At 35.8% G+C, this 12022-nt stretch overlaps 1 protein-coding gene across 1 annotated transcript in view; it reads left to right on the top strand.

Moving 5' to 3' along the window:
- LOC138703217 (POU domain protein 2-like) overlaps positions 1 to 12022 on the top strand; it is a 2136291-nt gene that overhangs the window by 630923 nt on the left and 1493346 nt on the right. Inside the window, exon 6 of the mRNA XM_069830922.1 lies at positions 7598 to 7648. The gene's annotated coding sequence lies outside the window, so the exon portion shown is untranslated. The remainder of the gene's footprint in view (positions 1 to 7597; positions 7649 to 12022) is intronic.

Below are 12022 nucleotides of genomic sequence, written 5' to 3'. Positions count from 1 at the left end.
GTAACGGTTAACATGTCTGACCGTGAAACAAGCGGACCCGGATTTAAATCCTGGTTGGGACAAGTTACCTTGTTGAGTGTTTTTCTGAGGTTTTCCCTCAACCCATTAAGAGCAAATGATATGTAGCTTTCAGTGTTGACCTTGGACTCATATCGTTAGCATTATCATCTTCATCTGACTCAGACGCTAGATAACCATAGCAGTTGGTGAAGCATCGTAAAATAAACCAATAAGAACGAGAAAATCAGGCTTTTACCGAAGTCCTCGTCTCCCTCAGTATTACACCTTTCAGTGGACCAACACTTCATGTCGTTAACTCTTCCCTCCATTTCATTCCTATGAGAGGCTTTACCGAAGGAACGTCCACAACGTAGAATATGTCTTGTTACACGGTTTCTTGTAAATGAAACAACGGTTTACACAAAAATTTCATTGTTACTATCTTTACATGTGGCTTTCAAGTAAATTTAAATAATTTACCTTACTTAGTTCGTCCATGTAGGTTGGAGTTATATTCGGCTTGAGATTCATGTAACTAAATACTGAAAATATCAATGTGGATCTACACATACTCCACCATAATTTATCTCGACTATCTGTGAAATTGCTGCCATTCATTTAGTATCAGTCGGCCTGCTTTTGTAATCAATCGGCCTCTTTACAGCGCTCCTGCGACCGCCGTGCTCGCTCGGTTCTGTTGAGTGTCCCTCAAGTTCTTCGGCATATTGGCTTTTTTCTTCCCGCATCCGGATCTTATATATCATTTTGAATATTTTCTTTACAAAGTTTTAAACATTTAAAAATGAAGTCCAAGTTTATTTTGTAGATAAGTCTAACGAATCGTTTGAGTGGTCAAATAAATGTGTAACTCCTCCATTTCCTGAGTTACGACTGTCGAAATGTCGCGAAACTTGGTAAATTTTACCTCGTTTTCGGCCACATTCCTCTCATATCTCACGCTCGTGACGCCGATAAGTCACCAATCACAGCACGCGTACGTCCTCGCCCTACTACAGGAGACCACTGACGTTCCACTCCTACTAATATACGCGGAGCTTCAAGTATTTCAGTTCTCACCTTCTTCGTGATACTCTATCCGCCGGCAAGGTACTCCATACCAGTTGCGGGTAAAAATGTATTCTACGAGCTTCGGTTCTACCGAGTGGAGACTGCCTGCTTCTCTGTGCAGTGATAACGTCTGTGTCTTTTCCGGAATGAGAATACTCGATGAGCAATGCCTGCTGGCGGACCATAGATAATGTTGCTCGTACTGATCAGAGGAAACCGTCCCTCGCTGATAATCATGGGATGATCTTGTTAGTGGGGAGCTGGCATTTGGGGTTTGGACTATGTTATCTGGTGACCGTTGGGGATCTGCTTGTGTCGTCTCTGCAATATTTTCGGGACTGAAAAGCTTTCTGTAAGGTTATTTGCTTATCTCAGCTCTACTTCCAGGTGGTTGTAAGCTTAATGGACCTGCCTATAAAGTCTGGATATTCGTTCGCCCACTTTGTACATTTACACACAGGAACATCAACATATATTGTAATTTCGAAATATGTATTATGTCTTTCTCGTGTTAAATTTTACCGTACCTGGTTAATAAGTTTCAGTCTGTTACGGCCATCTTCAAAACTGGTTAGTGCTGGTCTTGGCGCCTTTTGTTTGTGTTTGCTGCCATCACAGCCATAACAAAATTACAAAACACTTCCACATATGCAGAACACATCACAAATGCTAACCACACTTACAGAGACATAAACACAGACATGGAAATTCTACATATTCAACCAAAAAAACAGAAACTAAACATATTAGAAAAATACGAAATATATAGACACACAAAAACACATCCAAATGAGATTCTCAACACACAACTCAATTTCAGAACACACACACTCTTTCACTCCACATTACACTACACAAACACACACTCACAGGAAACATAAACAAAAGGCGCCAAGACCAGCAATAACCAGTCCTGAAGATGGCCCATAACAGGCTGAAACATGTTAACCAGGTACGGTAAAATTTAATACGAGAAAGACATATAATACATACTCCGAAGTGATATAGTTTTAAAAGTTATGTAATAAAGATGTATATTGTGATGTTTAAGAAGAACAATTCATGAGGCGCTTGTAGAAATATGTATAAGTTATGGCTATTTCTTTTACGATGGACTTCAAGTGGAAAGATTAGAAGCGATATAAGGTGAGATTTCAGAGATCGGTTGCAGATATTAGCTAGGAAAATGAATGAATTTAATAACTTTAACACCGATGAATTTATTCAGAATGCTAATTTCAGGAACTAAGGAGGAGAACAGTACATATTTTAAAATGTTACCCTTCAACTTAGTTTACAAGACTTATAATTGTATCAGTATTGTTGAAAATTACATATATCCGTGTGCTAGCACGTTGGGCTTATAAGCGAGTGGACCCAAGTTCAAATCCCAATGGATTCCCTTCAATTTATAACTTGTCTTGGAGAAACTCGTGGTCCAGGCGACACATAGGTTTTCGCCGAGTATTCTACGTCCCTTGTAATATTCCAGAAATTCTCCATCCTTTCTTACGAATGTAATAGACACACCGCCTATGGTGCACTCTGTATAGTATCTGGCGAATTAAGTGGTATACGCTTTTCGGCATTAGCGACGTCTATGTGCTACGTTCATTGAGTGCGGGCGAATAACGGCAAGTTACTGCCCCGCCATTGAATGAAAAATAAAAATTATGTTAATAAGAAGAGGGATCATGTGCTGAGTGTACCGGATAAAAATCATTCCAACATTATTTTAGATTACAGTGAACAGGACCATAACATCACTGTAAGGTCCAAGAAAGGAATGGAGTAACTTTCCTCTGAAAACGGAACAGGTCTGATATTGCTATTCTTGAATCTGATGATTACGATATATTTCATGAGTGCTGTGGATAATAATGGAAACAGGAAGAGTAATAAAACAGTTCCTTTGTTAAAGGTTTCACAAAACAACATTTTTCTGTTTAACTATATACAGATACATTTATTATCTTCATATGAAAACATTCCAATTAATGTTAACAGTTGAACGACAGGAAAACATACGGCGCTATTGCTGAATCAATAAAAGTAATATGAAATGAAATGCAAACAAACTTATTAAAAGGGTATATAATTATTGCAATTGTAAGCCAGTGCATGTAATTCTATGTTCCCTTTTCCTCTTCACTTTCATAATTCTAACTAACTTTAAAGATTAATTTTGTTCAGTCTTTCGAGACGAATTTGCTACAAGCTTCTCCAGCACAATCCACGACCTCTTATCAGACATCTCTTTCAACCGGCCAGTCATACTTACAAAAGCCAAAAGTTACGTTTCATTCCTGATTAATATCTTCATCGAATGGAATTCCGTTCCGCTAATTAAGAAATATATAATAAAATACCATCTTGCTTATGCGTACATTAGAGTGGAAAAACCTTTCACAGTTTTCCATAATATTATAAAAGTTAAAATTTTGTCTCTGAAAACAGTTGTTACCGAATCTTCCCATTTCCACATCACTAATGAAATTACGGAAATATGGAAAACTTAGAAATTGAATATTATAGAACGCTATCATCATCGTCGTCGTCATCATCATCATCATCATCATCATTATTATTATTATTATTATTATTATTATTATTATTATTATTATTATTTACATTCTATAAGCATGTGGCTCTACCTCCATGCCCCCAAGTGACGGGGATACCTTAAAAAAAGAAGAAATGTAATTTTGACATCTGTGACACTACAACTGAAAGAGTAACAAGTAATTTCCTTATCAACTTCGTTGATATTTTTGCTCAAGTTTTAAAACCTTAAGCATTTCAGGCTTACACTCAATGCTAGTTCCTAGATATTGTTGGAATCCAAACTTAGTGGGAAAGAAAATCATTATAAAATTGAACAAATAAGAAACTAAAGAATTAGGACATGACAAAATTGACAAGACTATATAAAAAATAGATGTATACATCGATAACGACAATCCAATGCTTCCGGTCGAGTGGCCAAAATTTGTATAAGTACTTATTTTGATATTATTAACATGGTGTAAAAAAAAAACTTTATCTGCCCCCATCAGAATGTTTGCTAGTTAGTCTCCACATATGATCCAGATATCTTAATGATGTTTGTCATCTGATATCTACTTCTGCTCCGAACATTTAATAATGTAATAATAATGATGATGATAATAATAATAATAATAATAATAATAATAATAATAATAATAATAACAACAAAAATAATTTATTTATTCCAAAGACATGTCTTTTACTGCAAACTCAACATTTTCCAATCTTTCTTTCCTCTTTGTCTCCACATAATATGATACATTATTATCTTAATGTTGTCGTCTGATATCTTCTTCTGCCCCAAACTTTTAATAATAATAATAATAATAATAATAATAATAATAATAATAATAATAATAATAATAATGTATTAATTTTATAGTTATCCGAAAAAAATAGAGTTTGTAGACAGAATGCTTGACTACAGAATATCGAATCTTCGGGGACGCCTATGCCTAGAAACCCAAATGAAACTTTTATTAGCAACTGAAGTACTCGGGACAGTTGCAAGAGATTTTGTTAATAATAGTGATGATAATGTTGATAATAACTCCTTAAATAGCTCCCTCCCAAATCATCTTATTGAGAAGTTAACGCTATCTCGACAGAGTCTTTAGTATTCAGGAAACATATGTATCACCTCGTCTTTTTATTTGTAGTGAACCTGAAATTAATACTGGGTTGCAGTGACGTAGCCTACGAGTTGTGTAATTTACAAGATCGTTCTTTCGCAAACGTAGAACCATCACCACAAGAAAAGTTTTCATTTTGGCCTGCCCATGACGTACAGTATATACCAACTCAATAAACTTAACATCCGCATCTGTTCATAAGGAAATAACTAGATCCTACAAGAGAACTGCTGTCCTTATTAAACTCGAAGGAGATGCATTATAAATTTGTATCGCTGTACTGCAGGGTGTTGTGTTTTTTGCCGCACTTGTAGGCGCACAAGGAGCGGGTTATAATATACTGGAGAGTTATAATAAAGTACACTCACTTGGCATCAGGAGGGTAGCCAAGAAAGACCTGCCCAAGCGTGTCGGAATGCTCAACAAGCCTCTAGGCGTTTACAGGATATCCTGAAACATTTAGCCTGTGGCTCTTTCCCACATGAGTCCCAAAGTAGGAAATGATTCAATCCGAGAAATACTGTTAAGCAAGCCGACTCACTGGACCGTAATTACAATAAACATGCCGGTCGATTACCCCGAGGAAAACAACAGTCTGTATCAGCAATTAGGAGCACAAGTTGGCCACGGCCCGCGGGGTCCTGGCTTCGGTTCCAGTGTTTAAATGTTTCCGTTTATCCTGCAATTCACGCACAGATGTTGCTAATATTTTTTAATAAGTCAAGTAGCCATATACAATTCAGTGCCTTTTTTTTTTTTTGTTTATTTAGTACTGTCTATCTTAGTTGGGACAAGTTGAGCACGTACTAGGTAACTTTCGGCGCTGAACCCTGGACTCATTTCGCTGGCATTATCACCTTCATCTCACTCAAATTCTGGGTAATCATAGCTGTTGATAAGGCTTCGTAAAATAACCCAGTTAAGAAATACTGTCGAGAATAGCAAATATTTGTATATTGAACACACAATAAATATGGGAAATGCCTGTTATTATTCGGTTGAGAAGCTTTCATCATCCAGTCTGCTGTCAAAAAATCTGAAAGTTAGAATTTATAAAGCAGTTATATTACCGGTTGTTCTGTATGGTTGTGAAACTTGGACTCTCACTTTGAGAGAGGAACATAGGTTAAGGGTGTTTGAGAATAAGGTGCTTAGGAAAATTTTGGGGCTAAAAGGGATGAAGTTACAGGTGAATGGAGAAAGTTACACAACACAGAACTACACGCATTGTATTCTTCACCTGACATAATTAGGAACATTAAATCCAGACGTTTGAGAAGGACAGGGCATGTAGCACGTATGGGCGAAATCAGAAATGCATATAGAATGTTAGTTGGGAGGCCGGAGAGAAAAGACCTTTGGGAGGCCGAGACGTAGATGGAAAGATAATATTAAAATGGATTTGAGGGAGGTGAGATATGATGGTAGAGACTGGATTAATTTTGTTCAGGATAGGGACCAATGGCGGGCTTATGTGAGGGCGGCAATGAACCTCCGGGTTCCTTGAAAGCCAGTAAGTAAGTAAGTAAGTAAGTAAGTAAGTATTAATATTAATTAACACCATGTAATTTATTAAAGTTGCATTCAATGTCATATTATGAACGAACATACAATATTAATCATAATAACACTATTATTAGAAAATAACTGTCAGTATTGAGATGTAGGGACAACAATAACAAACGAATAAAGAAAATTAAATATTAAAGTTGAGAAATTGATGGGGGATGGAATTTGAATCCCTGTCTCGAATATTCAGTATCCATCCCAACAGATGGTTTGTCTGTTAAGTATAAATTTTATTAATACTGAAGAAAATACCAACCACAGTTTTTAAATGCTGACTGTAAGAGAATAATACATTTTAAACAGCTCCTTTCTGATAACAAAAGCAAGCTTTGGGCACATCTCTTTACAAGAATTTTCACAAATCTGTTCCTGAAACGAAATATTTTGATAAAATTCTAAGATACAGTATAGTGGCAAAACACAACATAGACCAACTAACACTAGGTAAAGTGTAAATTAAAGTACAACTAATAAAATACTGCAAAAATAACAGACAGTAACGTAGGCCCTACATTATTTTTGGGGATCTTTCGCACTAACTTGCTACTTCGTCCTTGTTCTTTACTGAAGACACTATCTCTCAGCGACTTTCGTGACACATCTTTCCACTTAGGCTATTAATATTAATCTGTCTGGATCCTTTTTTTTTATAGATTTATTTAGCCGATCAATAACTACCGTGGAAATCGTCACTGTCTTGCAGTCGTCCATTTTACTTAATAGATCAACCGAAACCTGATACATAGAGTTCAAGTATCCAGTATTCGTAAAGAGAACAAACTCCCGTGCAATAACTCCCGATACGATGTTGTTGAGAGATGAAATGAATTGACAACTGACAATATGCGGAACCCGAATCAAGTAAAGTGAAGTGGGTAGGCATTGGATACATAGGCCTACATACATATTAACATGGATCCATCTGACTTTAATTTTTAGTCATCTGTTTATTTCATTGCAGATTGCAAAGAAAATGTCACGGTTGAAGTACTTCTAAAAAGACTTATCTGCACAAGTACATATTACAGTAATTGGTGATTGTGTTATAACAATCGAAAGTTACCACACTGAGTAAGTCATTGAGGGAAACAGTAAAAAACTTTCTCTCGCAAAAATTTGTACACATGACCGTTGTATCTATGTTAATCAAGCTTGAAATATTCCACATTTGTATAGCATTTCGTCATAGTGTTAATGTGATTATAAAGCTGTGTTATTAAGTAGGACAGGGTCTGTTTCTTAAAGTAATGTTCGTGTAATAACAATTGCCTTTGTTTCAGAAGCTACTGGAAGAACACAACGGGCCAAACGTTTGAGTACTTCATATGTCGGTAAGTTACAAAAAAATTACAGTTAAAATAAACTGTGAAGTCATGTTGTTATACATGTGTTGTTAGCGTACATAAACATTATAATAATTATAATAATTCTACAATATTCGTATAGTTATACAGCTTGCGATTTTCAGTAGTTTTGCAACAAATTCAACTGATTCTTTGTTTTATACTTCATTGTTCCTGTAAGTCCACTTTCCTTCTAATCACTAAGAAAGGCCTATTTCGTATTATTTGTAGTATACCTAGACCTCGGATTTTTAGGAAAATGCGTCCAGATCACTTATCTGTGGCGCGTTAAGTACACCTCTTCGTAGAACATCTCGTTTTTTTATCATCTTTTACAGTATCCACCTCGCGATAATGGAATTCCCTGTCAAAAAGTATTAGGGGCTGCAAGACAATAAACACTTTTAAAAACAGCTTAAAAGATAACATACTTAGCATTTCACTCCAATCATACTGACTTAAACTATCACTGTCTACATTGTTACTCCTTCCTTTAGACATGTATCCTGATAGTGCTGTATTTTCAAAATTGTCTCATGATAATCTCTTTCTATTATCTAACATTATTTGATATATATTAACATGCTATGTGTTTTAGCTTAATTCTGCTACATAGTTTGTGTTTCAGTGTTTTATTAATAGTTCATAGTATTTTGTTTTTAATTCGCAAATAACTCTTGTATACATGTTATTCTTATCTAAATCAAATTGTTGAATCCTTTGTAAGTTCATACATGTATGTATACTTTTTGCTAGTTGAGTGGAAGAGGCGGCCTTATGGCCTTAACTCTGCCAGCTAAATAAATCATTATTATTATTATTATTATTATTATTATTATTATTATTATTATTATTATTTAGTCTGCAAAATAATTGCAGATGTTTGCAATTTATGGAAAATTATACTAATTCGGAGCAGTTTTATACTGCCTAAAAGTACCTAAACTGGGAGTCAGTGCCTATTTCTTCCTTATTGTGTCTAAACAAGTGATTTTTTAATTTTTTTAAGAATCAATATTATAGTTTACTTAAAAATTATTTGTTTTAAAATTTGTCTCACGCACGGAATGACATCGCATTGTCTTGCGAAGACTACAGGTGAATTCGTGTCAACAGTGAAAAGCTAACTACAGGATTGTTTCCGATCTCTGATAACGAATTTGAATGACGTCATGTGCGTCAGGAATTACACCGACGCGACAGCTGAATTGCGACGAGAGGTGACAGACCAGTAGTGAGTGATTTCATAACCAGAGTGCACGGTGTATCACAGTAGCAATGCCCAAGAAAATCGAGCCTTTTTTTTTTAAGGGGTACATAACAACTCTTTCCAATGCCAAGTACAGTTACGTGAAAATCGTAGAAGCCTGCAAAAAACGTGGTTTCGTTATTGCCAAGAAAGGCATCTTGTGTGTACCTATAAGACTGGCAAAATTTGGATGGGATTAATTCCAGAGTGGAAAAAGCAAGCAAATCCACCCCCCGTCACAAGTCGCCGCACCCCACGAGATGAGACAAATTAATTCCATTCGATCTTTACCTATCTTAATAAGTACACAGAAGATGCCATTCTTGGAAATAACGAAACCTTGTTTATTGCAGGCTTCTTTTATTTTCACTTAACTGTACTTGGCATTGGAAAGGGTCGTAATGTACCCCTCCCAAAAAGGCTCGATTTTCTCGGGAATTTTTACTCTGATTCGCCATGCACTCTGACTATGAGATCACTCACTACTGGTCTGTCACCTCGCGCCACAGTTCAGCTGTCGTGTGACTCCTGATGCACATGATATCATTCAAATTCGTTATCAGAGATCGGAAACAACCCAGCTGTAAAGCTGGACGCCAACAATTGATCTGTTTCTGATTAACGTGTTAACTACCAACCGTTTTGAATGCTTCAACGACAATGCGCAATACATAGCTTAAATTTCATTTGCAGTTTTCTTCTCTGAGTGTATGGTTTAGAGCTTATATACTGTAGGCCTATTAGTTGCATTGCAAAGCAGTGAGAAGAGAAACAATGCCGAAAGACAAGCGTTCGAAAGCTTCTTTAACTCGTTCCTGGCTAGTGGACTATAATCTTATTTACTACGGGAAAATAATTTTTTGTCGTTTATGTAACAAACATAATAGATTGAACATTTTCTTTCTTACGGTAGGCAAGCCGGTAACTAATCTATTAGTTTTCAGTGGTGTTCTCAGATTATTTAAGGCTAACACTGGCCACAAATTAGCCTAAGTCTATTTTTAATAAATGTAAAATCGTATAACTTTTCTTCTTTGGAATTATAAACATTTATTATTATTATTATTATTATTATTATTATTATTATTATTATTATTATTATTATTATTTAAGGAGATTATCCTGTACAGTTATTCGAACCTCATTTTGAAGGAAAATTAAATCGATTAAAACTATACATTCTGAATCATACTTAGCCTACTAAACACATCCATTCTTTCAGATTTCACACAAGATAAAATCTCACGTTAAGCAGCATGTAGATGGCACAGGATACGCAGGAAAAGCTAAAGAGAGAATTTCCCGAAACAAACTCTGCTGACTCAAACTTCCGCGAGTTCGGCAACAACTGATTATTACTGATTTCAATTCAGATCTTTGCAGAACATTTATAGCAGCCAATATTCCATGGAACACGCTGAAAAATCAGGTCTTCCGTAAATGTTTGGAAAAATACTGTCAAAAACCCATTCCAACTGAGTCCACATTCAAGACGAGAAATTTGGATATGAGAAAACACTTGCTGCAATTAGGGAGGACGTAAGAGATTCCTGCATTTGGTAGCTACATATTACACAATTATACTAATCAGACAAACAATTGTTCTTTCTCTGACATATATCGTCAAGTGAGATGTACTGGCTGGTAATAGATGTACAGATACTGAATTAAAATTTGGTGCCAGAGTCCACCTGTATGTAGGCAACAATTTCGCACGACTGTCCACAAGCAGTATAATATACAAAGATTCTTGTTTACTGCACTTGCGCAATGTGTTTTTAGTAGATTATTTTACGACGCTTTATCAACAGCTTAGGTTATTTAGCGTCTGAATGAGGTGAAGGTGATAATGCCGGTGAAATGAATCCGGGGTCCAGCACCGAAAGTTACCCAGCATTTGCTCATATTGGGTTGAGGGAAAACCCCGGAAAAAACCTCAACCAGGTAACTTGCCCCGACCGGGAATCGAACCCGGGCCACCTGGTTTCGCGTTGCCAGACGCGCTGACCGTTACTCCACAGGTGTGGACCGCAATGTGTTGTAAGCGAAACTTATACATTGTGTTTGTCTGCAAACCACTTTTCCACAATATCTATTACTTTTTCATTTGATAAAAATGTATTTTCTTTCAATGTATATTTTTAGTTCCGGAAATAGGTGAAAGTATGAGGGGGCTAAATCTGGTGACTGTGGGGGTTGTCAATCACTTGAAAGTCAGAGACATCAGTTTTCTGCTACACGATCAGGAGCATGTGAACAGATGCATTGCCTTGCAAGAACACCAGATCTATGGGAATTTTATTAAGACGTGTTCTCTATTTCTTATGAGAAGCATAGATAGGTAATAATAAAGAATAATGCCCTTTCGTAATAGTTTTACCTTCTTTTATGTAGTCATAACATAAACTATGCGAGAATCTATCCTGCCGATTTTTGAACTTGATCTTTTGCTGGAAGTACCAGAGTATTTCTATTATTTTGTTTGTTGTTTTGTTTCTGGGTCATCCATAATTCCAATACGATCCAAGAAGGCAGAAGAATCCTCTCCGCTTTGAAATTGTCAGTCTGTGTCATTTTCCATTCCCATTTATGTTCTTGCAATACAACGGCTATATTGTTTTCATGCATTGTGAAAAGCATAATTGATATAAATAAAATGAAACAAAATAGAATCTCAACGAACTCTCATTTACTAGAATAAGAGATACAAAACGCAGTGCGGGATCGAAATTCATGAATATATTTTCTAAATTAATGTATTGTAGGCCTATATCGTCGTTGTTCCTGCAATAACTCTTATGTGGCATATTTATCAATTTTCAGATTTTTGCTCTATTAAATAACTTAAATAATGATATAGCAAATAATAAAATCTCCTATATATGTAATTATATTTCTTTGTTTCGAAAATGTAAGAATTCGCAGTCTCCTATGTACGGCTGCCATGGGATGAATAAATGTGTTGTTTTTCTTCCTACTGAAAAATATTATATTTTGCACATACGAGTTATTGCAGGAACAACGACGATATTGTAGTCAATAGTCCATCAATCGTAACAAAATCGAAATGATCTATTTTATTACTTGAAATATTATAAACACATTCTGTCCGT

Source organism: Periplaneta americana, chromosome 7, assembly GCF_040183065.1.
Source record: "Periplaneta americana isolate PAMFEO1 chromosome 7, P.americana_PAMFEO1_priV1, whole genome shotgun sequence".
Classification (NCBI taxonomy): Eukaryota; Metazoa; Arthropoda; class Insecta; order Blattodea; family Blattidae; genus Periplaneta; species Periplaneta americana.
This window is presented reverse-complemented; position numbering and strand designations above follow the sequence as displayed.